Below are 21,146 nucleotides of genomic sequence, written 5' to 3'. Positions count from 1 at the left end.
AGCATACAGAAGCAGATCACATCTCACTTGCCCAGTCAGCTCCTGCAATGCCAAGCTGCCAAGATACTTTGAGGGAAATAACAGATAGAAAAACAAGACTTCAGCTGTAGTTTTCAGATTCTAACACAACAGGCATGGAAGAACATGTAAATGGCACACAGGCAACCATGAAACCTTCTTTCAGTGACAACCTACTGCACATCACCTTCCACCTAATCCAGAAAGTGTACAAGCTCCTGTTATCCAACCTGTGTTTTAAAAATCTTGCACGTTCAGCTCTGGAGAGCCCTAATTCAATCCCTAATATATTGGCAAAAAATCAGTCCCATATATATAAACTGACTGCAGAATTACATGCCTTTCTATCTTCCTTCTAGTATCAAAATATTTCCCATATGTCAATCTTAAGAAAAAAAAAGCGAGGGAGAGCAAAGGGGATTTTTCTTAAGCTTCATTTCCCACCACCTCAGTGAGACACAACGCTTTCAGTAGGAATCCAAAAGGATGCTCCTAGAGCTCTGCAATTAATTTCAGGGTTTTTTTTTTTTCCCCTAGCAAGACAGTCTCCCCACCATCTGGATCCAAGGCAACGGAAGCAGTTCTAGCAAACAAAACTCTGGCAGGAGCTGCACTAATAAGACCCAGGCCAGGGGCAGGATCACCTACTGCACACCAGAGGTGAACTGCACCAGCGGTCACCAACACCTCCCGCAAACCACAGCATCTCCTGGAACCACAGCCCCATTCAGCACCTGGCACTGGAAACACAGAGACAGGGCAGCAGCACTTGTTTTATGTTGTACGTCTCATGTCGCAGAGTATCAGATTTTCTTCTTTATGCTTATTCCCAAATTGGTGTTTTGCAGGTTTTTCTTTCTTTTGACCTGACCCTGCAGTGGCAATAGTTCACATTGCCTTGTTCCTGTATTTATACAATTTTAAAAAGCAGCCTAGCTAGCATTTTTTCAATAAAAATTCAGTTTCCACTAGCAAAAAAAAAAAAAAAAAAAAAAAAAGTCGGTAGTAAAGAGTCAGGAGTTGGTTTTTCCACTTTAAGAATTTGAGATATGAATAAATAGCCCCTTGACTCACAGCTGAAGTAAAAATATGCAGCTGAGTTAGACAAAAGCTGAAGGCTCTGTCCCTAGGCTCTAGGAGAAACAAAATCCTTCTAGTGTCCTTCTACAGCCAGTTTCATGACTGTTTACAAAGATTTTGTAAGACAGACAATATTTTACATTTTTAAGGTTTTTTTACAGTCTAGTCTAGAATAGAAGAACCAGAAACAGAGCAGGCCAAGGCGAAGTCTACAAAAACTGAAGAGAAAAAGGCACTTGAGAGAAATTTGATCAACAAGGTCACATAAGCCATTCCAGGCCCACAGAGCACGCTAGTCATAAAACAGTCACGGAACAGGCAATGGGCAGAATCTCCCTGTCCTCCTCCCATCCCACTCCCCCGTGCATTTATTCCCACTCCAGCCCTAAAGAGCCGTAGAAGCTCATGGCTAAGCTGGAGACTTCGATTGCTAGGCAGCACCACCTGCTCCCACATCCCAGATGAGTCACATGCTGCCTTCCCCCCGTGGAGCAGGTCGGAGCCTGCAGGTAGCTGGCATTTGCTACTTGTAAAACAACTTGCTGCCTCACACAAGCATGGTCAAGGACAGTAAAAAATAAATTAAACAACACAAGAAGTCCACAGTTGAGGTTCATGAGGCAGGGAACAGACGCGCAGAGTCTCTTCCCTTCTGCTTTCTCATGGCCAACTACTCTGACTTGCCCGAGAAGTTTTGGTTTTGAGGCTTGGCTTTTCCAGGGACAGTAGGGGAATGAGATCACCACACCAGATACTGGTCCACTTCTTGCCTTTAATGTTTTTTTCTGTTTTATAAGAAGAAGGAGGAGTGTACAGCTCAGGTCTGAACAGACAGGACTGAGCCAGAGGCTGTGAGACAGGAGGAGTCTCCTGGCCCTCGTACTTCTCCCCGCAGCTCTTGAGCTGGGACATACTTAAATTGGCAGCCTAACACCTAATGCAGCCCCAAAACATTGCTGTTCTTGCTGGGCATCAAAACACTGGTCAACATGAAGGCAAGAAGATAAAAGACTTTTTTTTTAGGCCAGGATTGCTATCTCCCCTCGAACACATGGTCTCCAGCTATCAGAGCAGCACACACACCTTTTCTCACCCAACTCCCTGCCAAGCTCATACAACCAGGTAGCAGAGCAGTTGTAGAAGCATTTGCCTTCCTTTTCAGCGGGCCAAAGCTCTATCCTTCATTCTTAGAGCTACTGACCTGCAAGTCCACTAAACCTTCCTCTGTGAAAGCACCTCCACATCCAGGAACCTCTTCTACTCCCAAACACTCCCCCCAGACAGCAGAGCCTCAGCATCCTCCTGCCACCCATGAGACACCTTGCTATCACAATAGATGTTACCATAATGAAAAATGAAGTATAACAGCTTCTGCCAGTGTTTTCTTAAGAACTGCCTAAGCCAAGATAGGCATTTTAAGGAATCAAAAAAGGCCTAGACTGCTTCCTGCCCCTGAGGATCAGCAATATGGCATCCATTGACCTCTTCATCCCATCCAGCCAACTCTCTCCACTAACAAGTATAGAACAGGGACTCTTTCCAGGCCACTAGACTACAGCTTTCAACTCTTCCAGGTCCTGCAAGAAGCATGGCTAAAACTTTACTCAATATCTATGATAACTACCTGGCTGGCAGTCAGACACTTGGCTGTACACCTCCCTGATATCAGTCACCTTAGCACTTTTGAATGAATTAGCAGCAAACAGATTTTTCTGAGGTATTTTACAGTTGAAGGGCTTCCCGTGGCTGCCAGTGCCTCAGAAACCAAGATGTAAACGTGTTGTGTACAGCTTTCAGCCTGCTGAAAAGAAAGGCTATTTTTAATCCAAGCCTACATAGGGTGGGGCTCAGTCTCCAACTAGGCCAAAAAGCCATTACAATCCACAAGACCAATGTCTGGCAACCTTTACTGGTAGGCTGATGTCTGTTCTATTTTGAGGATGGAAGGAATTTAGAATAAAAAGATATATAAATTAAAAACAAAAGAGGCTATGAAAAGTGAATAGAGGGAAGGGCCAGACTTATCCTGTGTATTTTGGTCTAAAGAACAGGGCTCTAAAAGAACACAAATCAGAATTACTTAATTTTCCATTTCCTACAGCAGTTTATAAAGTATCATTTGTAACATGGGCTGAGAAGAATACAGCCTCAGTATATTTTGTACAGAAAGAAGAGCCAAACTGTGGCTCCTTGCACAGCAGCAAGACCCTTGGGAGAATAAGGCAGGAAAATGGTCACCAGCCATGGACATACCACTGCCTGTGCAAGAAGGTTTCCTATCTCAGACACCAATACAACAGCTGCTGGGACACGTTGTTCTTTTGTGATGTTGGGACTGCAAAAAAGGCAAAGGAGAGCCACAAAAGTGACCTCAAAATAAGAAAAGTTTTGCTTATTTAGGGTTTATAGCCAACAGGCAACCAACGCAGTAAGAGCAGAGATGTTTTGCAGGCTCTCAGCACCTAAATGAACCCCAGATCACACAGGCTTCCCGCACAAACATACCACTAGGTTTTGTTACAAGCACTGTCTCAACTTGGCACTAAAGCCAACTCAATGTGGTAATTTACTTTGCTGTATTAACCCCACCTTCCTTGCAGTACACAGACCATTTGTCTAAAAGAGGGTACATATAGCTTCTCTCACTGCCTTCAGATGCCCCTTTAACATTCACCCATCCATCCATAAACTGCGAAACACTCACATAGGCATCAGCATCTCTAGAGCTCCTTCTTCACCTGACCAGAGCTGGATTAGTAACCCCACTACAGACATCTGCAATTACTTCTCTTGGCAGAATGCAAAGAGGGAAGAACAGAAGAGACAGTACACTGGGCAAAGTGGAACACTAGCAACGATGAACCTCAAGCACTGCTATCATTTCAGTCCTGGACCTCTTCAGAAAAAAGACAACACCCAAGCAAAACTGTGAAGTTCAACCCAGATTTTATAAGCACAGCAGCAGCTATACTGGACGCTGAATGCCTGTTAACACTAAATAATACACTCATGGCCAACACGACTTCTTCCTTCCTTCCTTGTTCCACCTGTAAGTGACAGCACCAAGTACCTGCTCTCACTTCCATCACTAAGGGCAGTATGTGACAGGGAAACAGTGAATGAGACAGAAAACTCTATCTTCAGCTTTAAAAAGAAAAAAAAAAAAAACAAAAAAAACCAAAAAACTTACTTAAAAACATCAGAAATTAGGCCTCCTGCAGAGACACTACACCTTGTCTTCTCTTGAAGATCACAGTAACAGCCTCTCTTCCCAGCTATGCAGTGGGGACTCTCAGCAGCATCTGTGAGCTGTCACTCTTTTTACAGGAACAAAAAACCTACTGAAGAGGCAGGAAAAACAGCTGTAAGCATTTCAGAGAAGGAAATGAGACAAGGAGACTGGTTAGAAGCATATGGCCCATATGGATTGACATGAGCAATCGGCAGCAATCCTACCCAGAGCTTCCCATTTCAGACAGTTGTCCTGATCCCCACATCCTCAGATGCATGTCAAAGTAATCATTATTTTATTTCTTCTATACTGATTCCCAAATCTCAGTAGTGCACAGGCCACCATGCCCTGCAGGGACAGTCTGGATGTTGCAGGAGGAGCCAGTTCATGCCCAGGAACCTGCACATCACTCCACAGCACAGGGCATTGTAGATCACAGACCAGCCGGGACCAGGGGGGCCCAAGGAAGGTGACCTAAGGCAAGCAGCCTGCCTGCCAGGGATGCTGCATTTCCACAGGGAGCGGTCACCCTCACGGCTGCTGAAAGGTAGAGATAAACTAACAGGAATGAATCAGCAAAACAAGCAAAAGGGAAAGAATGGGTTTCAATAGCTCTGCATCAGTCTCTGCTGATGGCAACTCTCTTGGAGACATGGAGGCTACCTCTTCATCATCACACCACTCACAAACCCAGTGACGAAACTAGCTTTGAGTAGCCCAAGCGCTAACCCACAAAACCCAGAGGTGAAACACTAGCTGTTAGAGGAGCACACATGATCTAATTCTTCCAAGTGGGCCAGACAGGACTTGCTTGTCATTCTTGGCATTGTTAATCTATTACCAAAAAAGCCAATGGATTACAGATTCCCAGAGACCGGCAGATGCCACAGCAACTGAATGCGCTGGCCAACATTGCTCAGCATCCTGTCCAGGAAGACCCACACCCCTCTGATGGGAACAGACCTGCCAGGAGAGGGTAGCCTGGGCCACGAAGGCAGTCCTGCTGTCAGGGCAGCTGCCTGTTAGCAGCACTGACGTCAGACATGCCCACCGCAGGGAAGAGCTCAATTACCTCCAACGCCACCACCCCCAGATCAAACAGCATGGTATGAGCAGAGGGCAGATGGGCACGTTCTCTCCTCCCATCCCACCCTCCAGCCCTTTTAAGTGTCTTCCAGCTTCATCGATTCATCACGTTCTCTTGCTCAGCCAGTACAAGAAGACAGGTTGCTCTTTATGCAGATCACAGAGGGTACACCAACACCTTATCACACAGGATCACACTAAATACCTGAAATTTCAAACACATCACCTGGCACCCAGGTATGGGCTCTGCAGCCACAAACACTCTTGAGTCCCATCTTCTGGCTGTAATCAAATCATCTCTTTACTCATTAATTAAAGAGTGGGCATCCATCACCCTCCGGAGGCAGCATGTACTCAGTGCCGCAGCACACCCACCCTGGGAGGTGTGCTGGTGCTACCTGCCAAGGGAAACTGGGTGTGCTGGGGGCTGCAGCACAGTGAGATGGGGCAGGAGGATTTCTGACAGCTGGGATTCCCTGTCCCCAAGCTGATGGCATAGTGTGGCAACACCAGCCAGCCAGCCAGGCTCATGCTGCTTGCTGGTAAAGCAGAGGAAATCTATGCCTAGGCTAGCCTTTCACTCAGGAAAGGGATCTGCACAATCCAGGAGACTTCTCACAGGCCATGCTGCAGCGCTCCAAGTGAATCTAACAGCACAAAACACGGTGGAGAGATGTTATTGAAGCCTCCACTTCAGAAAAACCTGACCTAGAGGCAGGAAATGCTAGTGAGGATGGACAGGACAAGTGTGACCCATCACCTAAAACTTCAGCATTGAAGTACATGAAGGAGGCAGCTGCCAAGACTGAAGCTGTACTAAATGCTGCTGTGTCCAAGCACCACCCACCCCACACCCACTCCCAGCACAGACCACAGCGAGGATACCTGCTTATAACTCCCTGCCATCCCATAAATCAAAGAGAGACAGTACACCCATATGAACACCCAAACCTGGGTGCGTGGAGCAGGGAACACAACAGTAGCGTATTCATGGCTAGCAGTCACACAGCTGCTCAGAGGAACTCTAGGATGGCTGGTTAGCATCATTTCTCCCAGCCACACCACCAGATGTAGACCATCATCACCCAACTGCCTTCAGTCATGGGATCACACCTCTCACCCTTCCCATCTACTCATCTACCAGCAGCAAGAGTAGCAGGTACCTCTGGGCTGGAAAAGGGCTTCAATGGTGCAAGCAGGGAAAGCTGATTCTGCGTTATAGCCTGAGCAACGCTCTGGAATGGTTAGAGTGCAAACAGTCCCTCCACACACCCCCCACATACTAGCAGCGCTGCAGGCAGAGCTCAGCCAAGATCTACTCACCACAAACACAGCCACTGCTGCTTGTGCAATAACCCAGTTCCCAGAGTGCAAAGATGTCAGCAGATGCCTATCAAAGGGTTTGGAGACAAGGGACAGGAAAGAGCAAGGTGATACTGTGACATTCATTAGAATAACCCAACAAATACTGATTTAATACTCTTTTAATAAGGGTGATGCAAGGTTGTATCTCCCTCATTTAAAGAGCTGATCAGAATTTTGAAATGTACTTGAAAAGCAAAGATATTCAGGAATGTTTTGCTCTGCATATGCATTAAGGTTATTTGGTGAACTTTTTAAATTCAGTATTTAGCTGTACCTTTCACACAGATCTGGTGGTAGAAGTTTCTGGACCCACGTTTGCCTTTTTTGATGTAATTAGCAACTTTAATTACTCTGGGAGCTCAATGTCCAAAAAGATACCCAGAATACTTAACAAACAATAGTATTTCATTCAAAAAGTGCTGAGTATGCAAAGGTCAGTAATTAGTTAAGAAATATTAACACATCATATTGTAACTATTTCCAATATGACAAGAAACTTCTCAGTAGTAACTATTAAGTTAAAAATTAATATCTGTTATTGCACCATGCAGATTGATAGCTTGTCAGTCACACGTTTAAACAGCTGGCACTGAGAGACAAGAATCCCCTTTTCTGCGCTGAATGACTGCTCTAACATACATGGAGGCAAAGGCAGTACTCAAAGCCCGAACAAAAGACCAACTCAAACCCCGTTTCTTTTGCTGTTTATTGCTACTCTGTGGCACGCAGATAAAACCAAATGGTCGCCACATAAATGTCACCTGTCCAACTCTCTGCAAACTGCAAAGCAATACTGTAGCAGGTGACATCTCTGTCCTTCCCTCTCCACATTTGCTTTCTAACCCTCTTCTTCATCAAAAGCATCACCCTGTCCCTGCACAGGGTCAGCCTGTCTCCCAGCAGGAGCCACCCTCCAAGAGCACAGTCAGACACCATCAGTCAGCTGGGACCACTGGATCTGCACAAAACCAAACCCCTCTGGAATAACGCAGACAGGCCAGGCGCTGCTTCACCATCGCTTCCTCTGCCACAGGCAGTTCACACACAAGAAAATCAAGCTAACAGGCCTGTATCTACAGGGGGACAAATGTTCCCAGAGGATTCTGGTCCACAGCACTCAGCTTCTTAAGAAAGAAAGATGTCAAACATTGTAACTTAAAAAAAAAAAAAAAGCCAAACTAAACAAAATAACCCTGAAAAACTTCTATAAAACAGAACTCACTTGGTCTTTGGTTTTGCTGAAAACACAGCCCCTTTGTATTTCAACACCTATCTTTTAATGATATGTAAAACACGTTACCAAGAACACAGATAGGGTGTACTTGGGCAATGTCACCAAACAAACTACTGCCACATGAAATATCAATCCCCAAGACAACCTCTCATAAGTGATGAAGTGCACTTACTACTGATCACTACCACATGTACTTACTATTGATCTACTTTGATAAGGAAGTGGGTTAAAATATCTATATAGAAAGATGATGGGCACACCCTCCCTAAACTCATTGCCAATCACATAAAAAGAAAAAGCGTTTCTCCTCTCCTGATGCATTACACTACACACATCAGCAAAAACACAGCTCCTGCACAGATGCTCCAAGAAGCAGAGCACTTTTACTATGCAAAAGACAGAGACAGAATCTCCAATATGAAGTTTACCTACAAAACTATTCATAAGGCACTTGGATCACTTAGGCTGCTGGTAGCTGCTTAAGCAAAATTACTGAATTACTGCCCCTAACATCCTTCCAATCAATCACTGTGGAGCACTCTCATTTGCTTCTGTCAAGTCAGAACTGTTGTACTTCCACTTCTCCAAAGCCAGTGAAATTGCTGCAGCGGAGAGCCAAGTAAACACAGAAAAGAGTTACTAGAAGATCCCGCATGAGTGGATTCAGCGGCAAACCCATTTAACAAGGCTGCAATTCCTTCACTCACCATCTTAATCTCACAACAACTGAAACCCGGAGCAGGGAAGTCAGTAAGAGAGCCCCAGGGGAAGGAGTTCCTCTGCATTTATCCCAAATCCGAGCATCCATCAGCGGAATACCTAATGAAGTTGCCAGTCCCTAGAGCCCTCCTCACAGTGAAGTTAATCTAGCCAAAACTAGTAGATAGGTTTCTGGAGTATGGAGCATTCTTTAATCTGGGGAGATGTTTGCCTACTTTATAGGAGGGAAAACTTGGTCAGATTAGCTTTGATGAGAGAACAAAGACCCTGGTTAAGCACAACTCTTTATCTCTAGCACTGAATAACTGAGTTTAATAATCCCATTATGATCTCTTAACCCAGACAAAGAATGAGTAATTCATCCTTCACAAGCAGAGAATTCCTTCAAAGGAGCTTGGTTACAACCAAGCAACATCCTTAAATTGTTAAACCTTTGGCAAGATTTACAGGCTGTGATAACAGCAGTGTTTCAAAAAGATTTCTCTTAGCAAATTATTTTATGACTTTTTTTTTTTTAAGTTATTCAGATGTAAACCAGCAGATCTGGAATTTAAGCTCTGCCAGCACACACCCCACAGAAGGCCACCAAACACCCCCGGGGTAGAAATCAGTTGCAGAATATTGCACCCAGGGGACTCGCTTTGTGTCCAGTAATCCCCCCGAATTACTGCTCTCCACTGACAAACTACCAGCAGCTCCTCTTTGCACAAGATTGCTTTTCAAAACAGACTGAATTTCTACACACCGTCATGCACAGCAATAACATATGTTGATGTCTGTAACTACTCCCTCTTTATATCCAGGTTCCAGCTGTTCTGTTCAAAGTTACTCTGAGCAAGTCTCCCAGCGTTAAGTTTTTCTTCTGAAGTTACGAGGCTCACTGGAGAAGTCACAAGTGTTAGTTTGAACAATGGCTCCAAGTTCTCATGCAAAAGCAATTTATCTGAGATAGCTATTATCTTTTATAGTCTCTTCTACAGACTGACCAAAAACAGGAAGCCCAGCTCTCGTGTGCACACACATTCCACTGGGATTGTGTAACAGCAATAACAACCTCGCAGGCTGATTCAATGGCATTTGCTCGGAGCTATACCAACAGCTCTCCCGAAAAGAAATAAATGAGTTCAAGTGATGCCCTGCTTCAAGGTACGGATGCTATTACAGAGCAGACACACGCAGCCTGTCCCAAGGAAGCGTTAACTGGAGGTTAGATTCCCATCCACGTGTCTCACTGCTATTTCCACTCAGATAAAAACGTACCACTGGAGCACAGTCATGCCTGGGGATTTTGTTACCTCTGTGAGCATCAGGATTTGATGCCATCCATTAGAACACTTACAGCCGGCGCCAGGGTGCCCCAGCCTTCCCAATGCAAAGGAAAGCCTAACGCTTCACCTCCTGAAAAAATTCCCTGCTCTTCTCCTTCCCTTCGCAGGCTCCCAACAAGAACCCATTGTTCAGGGGAGCAGAGTGACACTTCCTCTCCCAGTCCAAATTAGAGATGTACAAAAATAAACCTCCACAGCTGTTCCATTACTTCACTCTGTTTCACCCCGCTTCAATCAGATGAGAAGTCGGCGCCTCACTTTCTTCTGCTTTTGGGGACGCCGTCCTGCACAAAGCAGAAAAGCTGAATGCAAACCGAATCCCCTTCTCACTCAGTGCTGCCCTGTGGGAAGCAGCACCTCCCCTCCCCTGCAGCCGGGCTCTGCTTCCAGCAGCTCGCACAAAGCCCGAAGTTTTGCAAGGAGCCGGTGCTCTCGCCCCTCTCCGCCGCGGCCCGCCCGCACCAGTCCCGCTAACAGCGGCCACGGCGCAGCGACGCCGGGGTGAAGTTTGCCGGAGGGGGTGGAGCACACCAGCGCCTTTCCACCGCCGCCGGACCCCGCGCCCCGGCGGGCACCGGTCTCCCCGTCCGTCCCGCCGGACCCCTCCGGGGCGGCGGCGCGAGGACACGCGCCTGGGCGAGCGGCAGCGAGGGCCCCGCGGAGCCCCTGGGGCCGGTCGGCGCCTCCCGCCCCGCCGCCGGCGGGCTGCTCCGCCGGGCAGCTCCGAGCGGCGGGGCAAGCGCCGGCAACTTTCCTCGAGTTGGAGCCGCACTCCCGGGAGCACTCACCGCCCGAGCCGAGCCGCCGCTCCGAGCCGGGCCGTGCAATGCCGAGCCGAGCCCTCCCGCCGCTCCGAGCCGAGCCCCAGCCCCGCTGCCCGCGCTCAGGGCGCGCCAGCCCCGCCGCCCTAGCCGGATTGGGCCGCCCGCCTGCACATCACGGCGTCCCGGCGCGGCGATTAGGCGGGCGCGGAGTCACTCAGGGCGGGGAGGAGCCGCGGTCCCAGCCAGGGCGCGCTCCCGTCCCCCGCCTGCACTGCCGTGCTTTACTCTGCGTCCATCCCACCTCTCGGGCACGCATCCCTCCTGTCCTGCGAGCGCTCCTCATTCTTCCCCTATGGGCAACTCCCGTCCACGCAGGCATCCCTTCTTCCCTACGAGCGTCCCTGCCTCTCCCCGTGCTTGCATCTTTCCTCCCGTGCAAGACGGCATCCTTTCTCCCATGCACAGGCAGCTGTGGCTCCCTCAGCCCTGCCACGCAGACGGGAGCTCTGGGTTCTCCTTGCAATCTTCCTTTGCGATTTCTGCAGGAGCAAGCCTGCTGGGTGGTGCTGAGAATTCCCAGGGGAAGCTGGTGCTGGTGGGCACAGCGGGCAAGCAGCTACCCACACAAAGGACCCAGAGCCTGGCTGCCACGAGGAGCATGTGGGGTGCAGGTGCCTGGGCCCTTGCACCCCTACTCTGTGCTCCCGGGCAGGGACCATCACCGTGGCCTTTCCCCACCCAGCTGTCCGATTTGGGATAGGTGGCCTCATGACTGTCCTAATTTCTGCATTTGTCACATAGACATTCACACCGAAAATTGCTAGAAGGGCTCAGGAAACCAAGTGCCTTAGGGATGCTTTGGCGTAGAAGTGGTGGAGAATAGAAGTTAATTCAAAAGAGGCCTTGAACCAAGAAATAAAAAGCAAAAACCTGTGCTGGGAAGAAGGAGAATGGAGAGAAGGAGCCAGGGGGCCAAAGCAGCACTGCAGAGCTGGGCCAGAAAAGGGGGAAGCCGTTCCCCTAAACGAGAGACCTCACACTTCGCAGCAGCCTGACACTGCTATCTCCACCAGACCCAGGAGAAAACATGGCCTCGCGTGTTAATACCTTCTTCTAGTTTTAGGAGAAAAGCAGGTATATTTTCAGGCACACAAGACCCTTTTCAGGTCAGAAAGATGAGCCGTTCCCATGCCTGGAGGTGAGAACAGCAGAAAGTAATAAATTCAGGCATAAAACAGGAGCATTAATGCAAAGTGCTAGCTCTTGTATAAAGTAATAGCACATGTCCCATTTTTTTTGTGTTTGACTATTTTCCACCACTGTCAGAAAATTTAAACTTGCAGAAAGGTGACAGTTACCTAACAAACTTTTAATAGATAAGGATCATTCTCTCTCTTCTCTTTAAAAAAATAAATGTAGGCCATATTTGACTAGAACTGCCCAGTAAAATCCATTGTAATGAGTATTCATTTCTCTATGTTGCCAATGTTACAGGTGCACATTTCTGGATCTGAATTGCATAGTCACACATTATGAGTCTGTGTATGAATTATTTACAGAAAGACTGTCAGTCCGATCATTGCAGAATAAAACAAAACACATTTCATTGTCAAAACCATCAGAAAAATAATTTTGCAGTTAGTTTTCCAAAGCTACAAAATGACAAGGTCTCAAAGAGTGGTCCCACATGATGGAAGCGGCACAGTTCACAGTGGGAGTTTCCTCATCACATTAGCAAGAGCAGCTTCCTGAGAAAAATTCTCTTCCCTTCATCTTTTTATTCTTTTTATACAGTTGGATTTCTCATTGGATGTCAGAAACTCTTACATATTCATCAGTTTATTAGACTAGCTCTCAGGAGATAGGAGTAGTAATTTTATACTGATTTAAAGGATTAGTGCAATTTTACGCTCTGTAGTGGTAGTCTTGTGTTCAGATTAGGCCGATGCTTCACATTGCATTACAAACACAACAGAACTGTTAATATTTCTGATTCTGGTTGTGAATTTTAGAAAAAAAAAAAACAACTTTAGATTTTTTTTTTTGTCAGATCTTGCTAGCATGCCAACATAAAAGAGCTAGAGACATGAAATCATCTCTGTTGACCTTGACTATTCAGAAAATGCAGATTACACGTTTCCATGCCCTGCTTTTGTCCAAACCAGTAGTATGAAACAGGCAACTCTTTGTTCTCCAAATGAGGGAATGAAGTATTAAACATATTGAACATTTACGAGTTGCCTCTTTATTAGGATTTCCCCATGTCTTCCTACACAAAGGAAGTTAAGCTATGGTAGACAAATCCATTAATTCAGCTACAAACACCACTTAGTATCCAGATAGAGTCATCAAGCTCAGTTTAAGATTTTTATTGCTACTCAGTGTAACTGCTACATTTTGAGTGAGATGTCAAAACGTGGAGATTCATTTACACATAACTGGCAAATGCGTTCTTTGCAAAAACACACAACTGCACGTCTGTAGGTGATTATTTATGGTTAAAAAACACTCATTAACACAGATACTAGCTTCCCTTTCTCATGAAAAATAAACACAGGGGTGAGTAATTACTGATTTGTGAAAGATTGAACAAATTTTTTCAAGAGCACCTCACAGCATGCGGTTGAATTCTGATTTCACTATATCCACAGGTGATGTAGCTGAGGGAGAAAAAGTGAAATTTTGGCAAAGTTCAAGGGGAAAACCAGTGCCCTTATAAAAAGTCCCATGGAGATTTTAAACAGAGACTGAAGCACAGGGTGGATCTGGAATATCCGTGCTGGGCAGTGTTTGAAATGACGTTTGGGACATTTTTAAAGCCCCTTCAAAAATAGTGCTATTAGGAAAATGACAAAGAGCACTGTTCACACAGAGGGACTTTCCACATAGTGGCATGCATGAACGGAGAGGTTAGGGCCAGACAGGCAACAGGTATTTCCAACCTGATTTACGCCATTGGTAGTTTTATTTAATATGAGTTTTAAATAAAGCTGTAGTGAAATATTTTTGTGGAAAATACACACTTGTAAAATGCTAACTTCACAAACTACTAGCATATAGGAACTTAGAAGCAAGGAAATAGGCCATATTTTTTGAAGCTTAGTTTAAACAATGCTTCATTAATTCTCTTCTTCAGTAGAGTATAGTGAATTTAACAGGTATCAAAAAATGCCCTGGCTACAGAGACACAATGGAAGGGCTGCCTACTGGATTTTTGTGTTGAACATTTTTAACTGTAAGGATATAAAGTTGCATAAATGCAGTTTGTTGTAACAATCATCACGAGGCTGATGAAGGGCTGACCCTGCTGCCAGTACAACTTTGCCACTGACTCCGGTGGAAGCTGGACCAGCCGTTAACAGACTTTGCCACTACCAACCTAATGTTTGTGTGACTCTATGCCTACAGAAATAAAATCAATTTTAATTATGTCTGTTTAAATGTAAGCTTCATATCTGGCAGCTTAGCGATACATCTCCTGTATTGCTTTTCCATTGTATAAAAATTGCATCTTTGCTTTTGGGCAGGTTATTGCATAATATGTGTTTTTAGCATATAATTATGGTCACTTACCTGTGAGAGTTTCTTACTGAGGCAATGCTCAGCTGAAATAGTTAGAGCAGGACTATGAGGATAAATAATGCTTGTCTTCTCAGTGGCAAATGTGACTTATTTCTGATTGAGAGCTCCTACCAACATGACAAACAAGAAAATAGCTCATTGTCCATTAAAGAGAAGGTGGTGTCTTTTGGAAAGGGTATGCAAGGAAAAATATGGTCCAAAGAGATGCTGTGAAACATCATATGGTGTGCATCTTGGCAAGGTATGCCTCACATCCATTTATAAGCTAGCTACTTTAAGATCAAGATCATCATAGTGAGGGGTGGAGACAATCAGGAAGAAGGGGCGGAAGTCTGATGGGGTAATTAAAAACTTGTGTCTCTGATGCATGGTGAGCCAAAGAGAAAGAGAAACTGCAAATAATACTGGGGGAGCGATAAGCATACGGGTTCAGAAGTGGTCCTTAAAGAAATGGTCTTTAAAGCAGTTGGTGTGAAGTTCTTCCATTAGAATTAAGGCATCTGTCCTCAGCTAGACTTTTGTTTTGGTTTGCTTTATGCAAATACTTATAACATTAACAGAATCTAAGAACCAGGATATTAATGTCAAAAACACTTGTCATCAATCAAGGAGGACAACTGAGTAGTGCTATGAATAGACTAATAAGCTGGAACTGTTTTTTTGGGTTTTTTTTCCATTGCAAGGAAGCAGATGGAAATCTGCATAATATTTTGAACTACAGCAAATTGAATTTACCTCCTGCTAGAAACATTTACTCAAATAATTCTGAGCACTGCTTTACTTAAAAACAACTTTTGGGAAATAAAGTTTATCCAGGCAAGGTTGGCCCGTGCAAGGAATCTATAGTAAAAGTCTAAAGAAGCCTGTGAGGCTCCTCAGGTGAATGTAGATTACCCACCAAAGTTATCATCCTGCCAGGCTGTAGGCAAGCTGCCTGCCACCTGCCTTCCCTCTCACTGTCCTGATGGACAGATAACAGATCACGTCGCAGGACTCTGGACTGTGTTGTGAAACCACCAGTGCCTCCTGTTTGTTCTGCTGTAAGGCAAGCTCGTGCTTTGGCAAAGGGGTTGCCCAGGATTTCATGCTGCCTCCATTTTGCAGTGTAGGTTTTATTTGTTTGAAATTGTGCTCTTTCCTGTCAAGGCGAGCTTTTCAGTGATTGCCCATGCAGCACAAGGAGAGCTCTGCGCTTACAACCCCACAGTGGCAAGCCAGAGTAATTCACATTATGTCTCTGTACAACCCTTAACGACAGTTCTTTTTATGGGGCAAGCTTCCAGAGGACTCATTGACCTTTGAAGCATGCAGGAGAGTGGGTGACTTTAGATTTTATTTGCAGTTGATATCAACAGGGTGAACTTCCCTCCTTCATCGCTGTGAAGCAAACAAAAAAAAAAGCATCATGGCAATGAGAAGGTGGTTTTCTCTCTTTTCTTCACTTATCAACACATCAGACTCTCAAAAGCTACTGAATCCACACTCCCTTTCTCCTAGCTAAGGTACAAACAACTGTCTCCAAAGAAAATCATGTTTCCAGAGAGCACGAGATGCAGAAGGTCAGACATATGTAGTTTTGGGCAGCAGTTAGCTGCAAACTGTGGGAAATACAGTCACTGCCCATGCAGCTGACCATAGTTCATTTTGGTCATTTATCTAGGTTGACAATTTGGTGTGCAGTAACCTGGTTATTACTGCGACTTGACGTTCTGCATGCAGCTTCTTATTATTAAGTCTTGGCAATCCACTCAGAGTGGGACAACATCACCCTGGAATGAGTTTTTAGGAAGGGTTTAAAAGGGGAAAAGCCTGGTGGTTTGGCAAGCTAGAACTGGGTCAATATTTCATGCAGTTGGTTCTGTGTTGGGACAAGATTGGAGGCAGGAAACAAAAAAAAAGCTGCTGACGCAGGCAGTTCTGGACAGTATAGAGAGCTTGGAATGGGATGAACTGGAAAGTGTACAGGGCCTCCAAGGAGGTCTCTTGTCTGCTGAGCACTGGCCCTCGTGCCAGTCAGGCTTGCCAGTGATGGCCTTGCTTTCCTCTTTCTCTCCACTCTGCCTTCCTTTGGCTCAGCTCAGGTTAAAATGAGGTACACAGAGACTGTATGGCAGCTAATGAGTAATATTCATCTGCTACAGGATGAGATGGTGAGGCTGTGCTTGATAACTAAGGAAGTGTTCTTGCTACTCAAAGACACTGCTTCTCGTGCTCCTAATAGTTCCCCATTTCCTAGTAACTAATTCAGACTTTTTTGTTTTTCTAGTCCATAATATATTTGTGAATATTTTCTTCACATTTTCTCTGAACTTTCTTCTCGCTTTTCTTATTTTTTTGCCCCTCTACCTTTTGTCTCCTCCTCTATTTTACTCATGCTGGCACAAAGTTCCCCCAGCTCCTAGAAAACTCAGCCATCCCACAGCCTCCAAAATCCATGGTGAGCGGAAACAGAGCAGGGCTGTCTACATTCCTGCAAGCCCAAGGCTTGGGAGATGGCATGGATATGTGCCAGTGCTAATAAATCGGGAACTGTTAGTGACTGTGTAAAGCACGAAAATTGCAGAACAAGATAAGACAGAATTCTCTTAAGCTGATTTTGGATAAAGGTATTTACCAAGGGGAAAAAATAGGTTATCCTTAAATGTGTATCTCTCTATCCAGCCATAGGCGTGTTTGCGCAGGCGCTATGCTGTGTGTAAAAGGCAGCAGGATCATGTGTTGAAGTGTATTGGTGACACACGCTCAGCTTCTTTGCAGCCTGCCCAGCAGAGAAGTTGCAGTGCAGTTTTGCAGCCAGGCCGTGGTTGGGGGTGACGGTTCCCAGCTCTGAGGCCAGGCTGCACCACGCTTGCCAAACTAAAAACCCCGTGTAGCTCCAGTTGGGCCCAGCATGCACGAAATCCCATGCAGTGGCGGGACCTACTGAGCAAAGCAATTTCTCTTACGGGTCTAGTAATCACAAGGCATTATTACCTGTGTCCTGCAGAGCAGAGATCAGGCCAGGCTTGTGTTGCAGCAAGGCAGGTCTGCAGGTCAGAGGAAGCTGCTTCTTCCTCCAGGGCTGACTGCAGCTCCAGGTAGCTGAGTGCTGCTGGGGCAGGGCTGATCCTGCTGCATCAAACCAGGGAGGCTCTGCTTGTGATGGACAGGAAGAACATGAGGAACTGCAGAGACAGGGCAAACAAAAATCTGTCTAGGGTGGTTCATATTCAGGTCATTCTGCTGTGGGGCATGGGACAGACTAGCTGCCCTCTCCAAGGCCCTTCCAGCCTTTTCTCCTGCTTTTGCTGTTCCTGTTTGTTGCAGGAAAGCACCTCTTCATGCCAGTCACACTGGGATTTCTCTCCCTTCCCATCTGTGCAGGACCCCAAGCAGCATGCAGGATGCAGCTACAGCGCATGGAGCAGCTGGAGGATGTAGGTGCAATGGGGTTAGCCTCATCCCCAGCCTCATAAGTGGTGCTCAGCTCCATCCTCCCAGCACAGGAGCATGGATCAGTCCTCAGGGCAGCAGCACACAGCATGCTGGATGCGGCTGGCAGCAATGCTTTCTCCTTCCTGACCCCACCACCGTACTCTCTGTGCTTAGCTCTTGCTGTTCCAGTTTTTGCTGATCTAGATGTGTTAAATTTAATTTTTCTCTTGGTGCCTGACTCTGGGCAGGGTCATTAGGCAGCTGGGTCATTGCAGTATGTGACTGTCAGCTGCTGAAATCATTTGCTTTGGGCTGTGGGTTGGTAACCACTAAAGACCTCCTTTGGAATGATGACTAATCAGCATCAAAACTCCTGCAAACTTCATTTTAAAAACAAGGAATATTTTCTTCAAAAAGAACAAGAAAACTGCATTTCTGTGTTGTAAAATGATTGGTCTTCATGTGGCAAGAGCCCAGCTCATTTCCCCTCCGGTCTGCATTCTGGAATCATTACCACACTTATTTCCAGTAGTGCAGAAAGTCTTTTCCATATGTCTCCTCTTCAGCCAGTAGTCTGTAGCTAGTGTTTAATGTTTCCTAGGCAGGAGGAGACAAGGATAAACCAACAGCTCTACTGTGATGACAGCCACCTTAGAAAACATAAAACCTTTCTCTAAAAGCAGTTGCCAGGTCTGAGAGCAAGCCCAGTCCTGCAGACAATATTTCAACAATGCCTCAGAGGAGTGTGCAGCCTTGGGACAGTCTGTGCAAGGAGTTCATGGAAAGCTCCTGCGTCCCCAAAAAAATCTCTTCAGTCAGAGCAGGATTATACCTTTTCCTGGGTAAGGGGAGAGTGCTCAGCAATGAAGAAGCTGCATAAAGTTAAAAATTCATTTGAACAGGCAGTTCTTTATGAATTCATAGCAAAACTTGGTTTGCATGGATATTTGCTTTTATTGACATTGAAGAGCATTTGTGCCGATTAAGATGGGTGAGCAGAAGCTTCATCTTCTGTGCTCACATAACTTCCATCACAGCAACTTTTGACTGGACACTGTCCTGGCATTTCACATTCCAGCCTGACAGCAATCTGCAGGTTTTGACCAACATGCTCTATAAAAAAAAAGTCATTTACTGGAAAAGGACAGTAAACAGCTCATAAAAAAAGTGTTTCCCAGCATGAGCTCCAGAAAGGAATTCATCCCAGAAGCCTATCTCTCTTTCTTTGTTAGTGCTGATAGGGACGTGTGGAACGGAAGGGTATTCATAGCTGCAACGTGGCTTAAAAACAGAAGAAAATAATACTCTTGTGGGGAAAAAAAAAACCCAAAATGTTCGCTGGTGGGTTGGGCATAGGCAGAATTAGAAAACAGGCAGTGTGGTCTTCAAGCAAGGACACTCCATGTCCTCCTGCTTCTGCAGCAGGCACTGAAGGTCTTTTAAGGATGGCAGATGATAGCAGTGAGGGATCCTCAGTTCCCACATGGGGAGGACACCTGAGATAACCAGACGCTGGCCAGGCTGACCTATACAGAAAGGGCAAACTGATTCTCAGAAGGGCACTGTGGACCCCTGCTCCCACCCTCACCAAGCCAAAAATATGCCCCAAAGCATCTGCCCCAGGCATTTTATCACTGCGAGGTTTAAGGTCTGGGTCTCTGCACCTCTTTTGTGTCCTTGTTGCAGCAGCCACTCCAATGGAAGTGCCTAAAGCTGCATTTCTTAGAGATCCAGCTTTTTTGACAAGGAGTGGATGGTCCAAGACATTTTCAAGGGCCATGCTTGCAGGAGAGGTGACCATGTGCTCACCAGCATGCAGCCCAGCCGCCTGCCTCCAGGCACCGGAGCTGGCTGGGGCGGGAGGTGGCTGCGGTTACAGCTCTCCCAGCTTCAGCATCTCCTGTGCTCCAGATGGAGACAAAACACAGTGTTAAGAGCTACCAGCACCAAATACCCTAGATGGAGTAAGAAGCTCCTCTGATAGACAGAGTAACACATATCTGGCCTACAGAGATCTCATCTCTTGCTTAAACTTGGCGGTGTGAGGAGTTTTGGTCTCTTCCTACACTTTTTGTTGCTGTTTTAGCATTATCTGTTCTCACTTTTCATATTTTTGGTTTTCCTATCCAGACCAACTTCAACTGGCAAGAAAGCCATGAATAAAAAGCACTTTTTCTAGAAGTAGGGCAAGCAACATTTGGCCTTAGATTTGATTTTGACCCAAATATTTTTTACAGTTGACTTAGTTTTGTGTTCACACATGTATCTCATAAGAAATTTGAGAATGAAACACAGCTAAAGGCATTAACACATAAAAACTTTTTTCAGCCACTAAATATCCTCTCCTGATCTGCAAAAAGAGGCTTTTCCAAACATTATATGCTTATGGTCCATCATATTGGTACTGGAAGAAAACCTGAGGTCGCTTTCTTTGTCACATAGCCGCTAAGTAGCTAATACTTGCTTTATCTTTTGAAATGCACTTTCTGCAGTGGTGATGACTACAATATTGTCCGATGGATTTGTCAGGCCAGTTAGCCATGAAGGCAGCTTGGAAAATCTGGCCTTGTTTACAGATTATTTTAAAGGACTCTGTTCACTGTGGGTTTCATTTCTTTATTAATACATTTATTTAAATTTTATATTGAAACCTGTTTTACAAAGAGTTGAAAATCACACAGTGTGAAAGGCCGTGATGAGCTCCCTGGTGGGGCTGGCTCCTCACCATCCTGCTGATCTGGACAATGGGAACGTGCTCTGCCAATGGGAACGTGATACCCAACACTGGCAGATGTATCCCCATTCTCCTTCCCTGGGCTCACACCTATACTTTCCTGGTTTCTTTTTCCACCGCTGAGGCCCCATGCTGAGGGTGGCTGCTGTAAGCCCGGAGGTCCTGCTCATACTTACAGATTTACTGCAAAAAGGGATGCTGACCTCTCCGAGCTGAGGTGTTGTGGTGGGTTGACCCTGGCTGGATGCCAGGTGCCCACCAAAGCCACTCTGTCACTGCCGTCCTCAGCTGGACAGGGGAGAGAAAATATAATGAAAGGCTCATGGGCTGAGATAAGGACAGGGAGAGATCATTCACTAATTACTGTCGTGGGCAAAACAGACTTGATTTGGGGAAATTAGTTTAATTTATTACCAATCAAATCTGAGTAAGGAAATGAGAAATAAAAACTAAATCTTAAAACACCTTCCCCCCACCCTTCCCTTCTTCCCAGGATCAACTTCTATCCCAATTTCCCTCCTTCCCCGCCCCGAGTGGAGCAAAGGGACAGGGAACAGCGGTTGCGGTCAGTTCATCACCCATTCTCTGC

The 21,146-nt window shown here is 45.8% G+C and overlaps 1 protein-coding gene across 1 annotated transcript in view; it reads right to left on the bottom strand.

Moving 5' to 3' along the window:
* PLS3 (plastin 3) overlaps positions 1–10,968 on the bottom strand; it is a 53,158-nt gene extending 42,190 nt beyond the window's left edge. The window contains exon 1 of the mRNA XM_086756142.1: positions 10,852–10,968. The gene's annotated coding sequence lies outside the window, so the exon portion shown is untranslated. The remainder of the gene's footprint in view (positions 1–10,851) is intronic.
* Positions 10,969–21,146: the final 10,178 nt, after the last annotated feature.

This window comes from Chlamydotis macqueenii, chromosome 11, assembly GCF_036417535.1.
Source record: "Chlamydotis macqueenii isolate bChlMac1 chromosome 11, bChlMac1.mat, whole genome shotgun sequence".
In the NCBI taxonomy this organism is placed as follows: Eukaryota; Metazoa; Chordata; class Aves; order Otidiformes; family Otididae; genus Chlamydotis; species Chlamydotis macqueenii.
The sequence above is the reverse complement of the archived record's forward strand: the minus strand, read 5'-3'. Positions and strand labels throughout refer to the sequence as shown.